Source organism: Amblyomma mixtum, unplaced genomic scaffold, assembly GCF_055824585.1.
Source record: "Amblyomma mixtum isolate Tamu unplaced genomic scaffold, ASM5582458v1 scaffold_101, whole genome shotgun sequence".
Lineage (NCBI taxonomy): Eukaryota > Metazoa > Arthropoda > Arachnida > Ixodida > Ixodidae > Amblyomma > Amblyomma mixtum.
The window spans coordinates 32,794-39,983 of NW_028317631.1; positions in this window are offsets into that span (position 1 = coordinate 32,794).

Here is a 7,190-nt window from a genome sequence, read left to right on the forward strand (position 1 = left end):
TGCTTCCATCCCCCGAGTATTTTTCTCTAAGGAGCTGCGCCTTGGCCCTCTCCGTCCATCGTGACGACCCACCAGCACATTCTTACCCGATGGGCACTGAACCTCCCATGGACGTCCTGCAGACATCCTAAACATCCGCAGGACGTCCGTGGGACTTCCAATGCCCATTGGGTAGGGAGCGCTCCGACTCTAATGCATTGACGGATTTCTACCGGCAAAACTACCCGGTCGAGGTAGTTTCCGTCCCTAATATCCTGAGACGAGTCCCGCCTACGTCGTCCGAAGCCTCTGTTCATGCGACGTCAGCTCAGTTACTACATGGTACTGTGCACCCGCGGTGCCGCAGTGGAGGTTTCCGGAATAATTTCGACCACCTGAGGATTTTTAACATGCACTAACATCGCAGAATACGGGCGCCTTCCGCATTTCGCCTCCATTGAGACGCGGCCGCCGCGGTCGGGTTCGCACCCAGGTACTGCGGCACAGTAGCCGAGCGCCTAACAATTGAGTCACCGCGGCGGGTGCAAAGCAGTCACCGACAAAGGCGTTCCAAACAGCGGACACGTAAACCGCGCTAAGCCTTCCCGCGCATGTGCAGCCCCTCGGCACTTTGTAGCAGCATGTATCAGATTTAATATAAAGGCGCAAGTTTGCGCAATCGCCGCAGCATTCCCACCGCTGACTTTTTTGTTTGCCACTACAAGTAAATCGTTATATTTAGCTCTGATTTTCTAGGTATATTTTTTTTTTTAAGTTACGACTGCCACCACGGTAAAAACGGCAGTGACATCACGTCCACAACTGGGCGCCTCGATGGGGATACGAGTCACCCTAGTCCAGGACCAGCAAAATAACAGTTGCCGATATTGGTGACAGAAATAAATAACATTGTTTCAGTGATAAACCACTCTAGTGGTTTAAACTGGCTGTGTATGTGATTTCAGCGCTGGTGACAGTCTTCACTCCTCTAATGTAAGTCAATGTGCGAGGGTTTCCACAAAAGCCGCGGCAGAGTTTTGTGAGACGTACTCGCCGTCTGCTATCCCAGTGTTGCCATACTATTCTCACGAAACTCTGCCCAAAGCCGCTTACCAAGCGGAAAGAAACGTTCCTATGCCCAAAACATAGAATTTTAAAATGTTTTGCTACGTTTCTCAGCAGCACAGCTGGGCTTACGTTTATGTTCGCGAGGAGCTTTCGGTTGCCGCAAAGAAACCATGGCCAATTTCAGCGCAGCAGACTGCGCGTGGCAGCTTATGCAATCGTTCGCCGTGGTTACTGACGTGCGACCACTCAACTTCTGGCCTGCGGATTTCCGATGGCAAATCTCAGCTCAGACTGAGCGAATTAACAGTGGCACTCGCTCGTGCATTCAAATTAGTGGGCATTTTTTCTTACTGAGATACACGTAATTCAGACGCGGCCAATTCGTCAGTTCGAATGAACCAAAAGCTCGATTCTGGCGAGTTCGAATTTTCGATATTCTAATTTGAGTTCAGCTAATGCAAACAAGGAAAATATTGGATGAAAGTACTGTGAGCATTGAGCTCCACTTACTAACAACCAATTTTGCTTCTTGAAATCAACCAAGCTGTACACTTTCCATATGCAGCTAATGCCTGTTGCTTAAAAGCTTATAAGCTCAAAAGTCATCCAGAAAAATGAAAACGGAAAAAGAACAATTCACAAGGTCACTTCAAAAGGGGTGCTGAAGTGGAGACAGTACAGGTGTTCAGAGTTAAACATTCATGTTTATTGAATTATTTTTTCTATTTATTTTCAGAGGTACTGCCAGCCTTCGCAGAAGGCCTTTGGCAGGAGTGAGCATACATGGTAAAGAAAGTACAAAAAAGCGCTACAAGACATGATAATAATAAGAGTGGTGTCATCCGCCTGCTTGAGCAGATTAACACCGAGAAGAAAAAAAGAAAAAATAAGAAAGAAAAATGCTTTGTACAAGCTCGCGCTGTTCAGGCATATAGAAACAACACTGGCACATAACACAAGAACACTGGCATCAATAGCACGCTTGAGGAAATAAACACTAACGGTAGACATACGCTGATCCGTCCGCAATCACAATAATGCCAACCACAAAGCAATATCAATAGCGGGAACCAAAAACGCTTACGTTGAGCTAACTGATGGCCTTCAATTTTGATAAGAAAGTTTCGACAGACGGGCATTCCACAGCTTCAGAAGGCAAAGCGTTCCACTGACGGACGGTTCTCGGAAAAAAGGAATTTTGAAAGGTATCTGTTCGGCACATATATTCTTTTAATTTTTTGGAATGGTTTGATCGTGTACATCGCCGTATAACAGGTTCGATATAAATGCTACTATCTATACCTATCTTACTATTGTAGAGTAGATGCATGTATTTCATTCGTTCATAATACCGTCGCAATTGTAATGGTTCTAAGTTAGCTTTTTCCACAAGTGCAGTTGCTGAGGTACGCCAACTATATGAGCTATAGATGAATCGAGCTGCCTTTTTTTGGATGCTTTCGAGTTTGGCAATGTTTAATAAAGAAATAAAACAAAAACAAGTAAGTGATGATGGAGTTGTTTCGGCTTTGTCTCCTGATCAGTGAAACGACGCACAAAGATGGCGTCGTGCGGTTTTTTATGAATCTCACCCTGTTCGCAGAGGAATGAATAGCCAACAGCGAGCCATCATGCCTAAAGGCCAGGGATGCAATGCTCGATGGGTACTTGTGGAACTGACAGAGACGCTTCTTGTTGAAGCCGTCCCAGATGTTCACGTGGCCGTCACTGTCTCCCGCCGCAAATGTGTTGTACAAGTTGTGGAATGCGTTCACAGTTGCGTTCACAGGGTAGATGAGCTCGATGCCATTGCTGTCTTTGGCACGGTGACACTTGAAGGCGTACTTCTTCTGCACTTCGGGGTTTGGATCCAAGTATTCAATAGTCACGCGCCCTGTGTAGAACCATACAATCAGCAACTTGCTGCAACAAGTGAAGCCAGGACAGACAAGAGGATCAACCACCGGAAGTACAGTGAGAAGTGCCCTTCCTGTTGTGTTCATTATTCTGACTGCTCTAAGTTCTCTCTCCAGTGGATAGACAACTTGGTCGAAATGAAACAGCCTAATACATCTTGCCACCAGAAAACAAAGTTAGGCAAGTTGATTACTAAGAGGCTTATTATACTTAGCTAGTACAAGCTAAGCGCCCTAATCCAATGTTTACACAAAAACTCAGTGGCTTAGGCACTTAGCTGACGAGCACCACACCACGGTTTCAATGCTCATATGCATTTAGCTAGGGACAAAAACCTGATGGAGCATTTAAGCCCCGCCTTCAGGGTATGATGTGATAGCGTAAATGGTCCCTTCAGTGGCCTAGGGTTTTCTTGGCATATCACTTCACAGCCATGGAAACTATTCGTTCCTTCGCCATCATGTAAAGCTTAACCTACACTTAAGAATTCCTACGCCACCATGTAACGCTTAACCTAAACTTAAGAATTACTTCGCATCACGTAACGCATAACCCACACTTAAGGATACAATGCAATAGCATTACTGATACCTCTCGCACAAGTAGTCCTTCTCTGTCGCCTAGGTTCTACCTACATGCCCAAGTATGCAATATTGGCCATTCCCTACTTTACATTTATTGAACGGAGGAAGTCCTCCTACCGATCCTGGCACAGTGGAGGAGCGGTTAAGTGATGTGCCACTGCCACAGAAGGTGGCTATGTTTGGAACAGCGGCTGTTTCAAACACAGCCACTGGTGGGGTTTCTGAGATCCAGGTTGTGATAACGTCACAAGGTCACGTGACTTAGTGACAGGAGGGCCACCGGAATTTTTTCTCTTAATGCCGACTACACTGACAGCAGCATTTATGCATTTTAACAATATTTTGATAAAATGCATGAATGCCAGTACACATTACAAAACTGCCGGTGGTCAAAAGTAACCTGGACCCCGCAGCAGGGCATCCTTCAATGTCCTCTGTCTAGCTTTGGAGCATTAATTGGCAAGTATTATGTACTTTCCCACGACTTTTCTTTGAATAACAAATAAGGAGATCTGGTGCAAAGCCCACAGTTTGCATTTGTAACGCCTTGATGGATGCACAGTCTTTCTTTCTACTGTGTCAAGCTACAAATTTGCAAAGGACGTCGCCCGACAGTGAAGCAAGAGCATTACGTTTTGCCCCCAAAAATAATTCATTAGTACAAGAAAATGACAGCAGACTGCCAATAAATTTCGACCACCTGGGGTTCTTTAACGTGCACTGACATCGCACAGTACATGGGCCTCTAGAATTTCGCCTCCATCGAAATTCGACCGCCGTGGCCGGGATCGAATCCGCATCTTTCGGGTCAGCAGCCGAGCGCCATGACCACTGATTCACCGCGGCAGCAAAAAAAAAAAAAAAAAAAAAGAGGTGCCGTTTTTGAGCTCTCGGGAATAATTTCGACCACCTGGGGATCTTTAACGTGCTCTGAAATCGCACAGCACATGAGCGCATTTTTGCATTTCGCCTCCATAAAAACGCGGCCGCCGTGCGGCTGGATTTCAACCCGGATACTCGGCTCAGCGCCGAGCACGCTCACCACTCATCCAGGACTTTAATTCTGCTATTCAAATGCGCCTCGTGAGGGCAGTAGTAAACGTTCATCGTGTAGTCAAATTAATTTTAACAACTTTTAATATTACCCTCTCGGGGCACTAATTAACGAGTGTTTCTATTTCGTAGTCGCTGCCGAAGCACCCAGCTCGACTGTAGGAAGCTAGCTCAGCCTGCTTTTCTTTAATTCGTTAGCATTAAAACAGTGCAGCGAACAAAAACCTGTCTGTCGGCTTGTGCGCGGTGTCAGTGAAAAAGGAGAGTAGGCGGCGTACGCAGCGCGCTGCAATTTAGCTGCAATGCAGCCTCGAATGATGTCGGTCGGCTCACGCGGCTCTTCCGTGGCGTTCGGCGCTCGGGCACCGACGGACACGTGTCGCGCGTTCCAAGAGTCCCGTAGTGTTTTGTGCGCAAAACTAATGCTACTGCGTTACTGTTACACGAATCCCATTGATCGCACTTCGTTCATTTTAATTAGGTGGAATTACAATGAAACATGGGATACATTCCAGTAGTGGTTTGGTTTATGGGGATTTAACGTCCCAAAGCGACTCAGGCTATGAGAGATGCCGTAGTGAAGGGCTCCGGAAATTTCGACCACCGGGGTTCTTTAACGTGCACTGACATCGCACAGTACACGAGTCTCTAGAATTTCTCCCACAAAGAAATTCAACCGCCGCGGCCGGGATCGAACCGGCGTCTTTCGGGGCAGCAGCCGAGCGCCATAACCACTGAGCCACCGCGGCGGCTCGAGTAGTGCAGCAGGGGGCACGGGGATCAGTGGAGGAAAAGGGAGAGGGGGCCTAGATGCGCATTAGCCCAGGGCCCCCACTTTTCTTAATCCGGCCCTGCCCGGTGTTCACCAACGAGTATCAAGATCTCACTGCTCTAAGGAGTGCTTGAATTTGCTCTTGACCTACTCCCGCGGGGCTCTAACAGCGCATCGAGAACATGGAGCTTACCAGTCCGCGGGTGACGATGTATGTAGGAAGCCAGAGGATGGGCACCGTCATGAGGATCTCAATCTACACCTGCAGGGTGGGCGGGCTCGCCGAGAACACCAGCAGGTCCACCACGGTGGCCACCAGGGCACCGATCATGCCTGCGTCATTCACGGCACCACTCAGATATACTCGATCATTACAGGGGTCAGCGGAAACGCTACCCAGCCCCACACAAAAGGCTCACCAAAAAGGAGGCGGTAGACTGGCGCAGACTACAAACCGGTACCTACCCACACCTTCACAAACTACACAAGATTTTCCCTACACAATATGCAGACGAATGTCCGTGGTGTCAGGGTAAACCTACACTAGAACATATCACATGGACCTGCCTTAAGGCAGACTTAGAACCAAGAATAAACCCGAGTGTGATGCAGTGGGAGCACTTGCTGGCCAGCGAGGACGAGGAAGCGCAACGATTCCTTGTGCGCCGAGCCACGATGGCAGCAGTCAAGTGCGGCATCCTGGACCAAGGATCGACCACGGCACCCAGTGACCCGTAAAGGTCAAGAACACTTTAAATTTATCAGCAATAAAGTTTTTTCCATCCATCCATCCATGAAGGATAATTTTACCCGGCTCCCCACGAGTAAGCCTGGAGTGTTATTGCGATGGCAATAAAAGTGTCATCGGGGAAAAAAAAATTGTGCCATCGGTCATAAAATTATACCGCTGGCCGCAGGAAAACGACGTCACCAGAGCGAATAATTCCCGTTGGCTGGAGGAAATGACGTCACCAGACCTGGTCATTCTCGTTAGCTGGTGGTAAGAGACCTCACCAGACCGGGTCATTGGCTGAAGGAAGGTGACGTCACCACACCTGATAATTCCCATTGGCTGGAGGGCAGGGACATCACTAGACCGGAAGTGACGTCACATCCCTAAATATATCAACAGCTTGGTTTGGTTTATTGGTTTATTGGGGTGTAACGTCCCAAAGCAACTCAGGCTATGAGGGAGGCCGTAGTGAAGGGCTCCGGAAATTTCGACCACCTGGGGTTCTTTAATGTGCACTGACATCGCACAGCACACGGGCCTCTGGTATTTAGCCTCCATCGAAATTCAATCCCCGCGGCCGGAATCGAACAAGCGTCTTGGGTCAGCAGCCGAGCACCATAACCGCTGAGCCACCGCGGCGGCCCTCAACACCTTCTAATGCTATCGAATTAAAAGTCAATGTAATTAGGTGTTCCTGTGCATTTTTTGCTTTCGTGACAACATCTGACTGTGCGAGTATATAAACGGAAGTGTGGGGTGTCGAGTGCTATCACTTCACCGTAAAGGACCACCCACATTACTTTTGCGGCGAATACTGCAAACTTATTATTCTATACCTCAAAGACTTGCTAATGATTTCGCCGTTAGATCATTTCGCACGCACTAAATTTCGCAAACCGAAAATGCAGGTCTCTATAAGGCAGGTCTTTCTATAAGAGGAAGGAGCGCACAGAAGGGCACGTAAACCCCAAGTACATGGACTGTAGTAAGTGCCCGTGGTGTCCATGCGCCCACCTCGCATGGACACCACGGGCTGTGGTGTCCATGCGTTACCGTTTTAATGTAGAGTTGTCAACCGAGTACC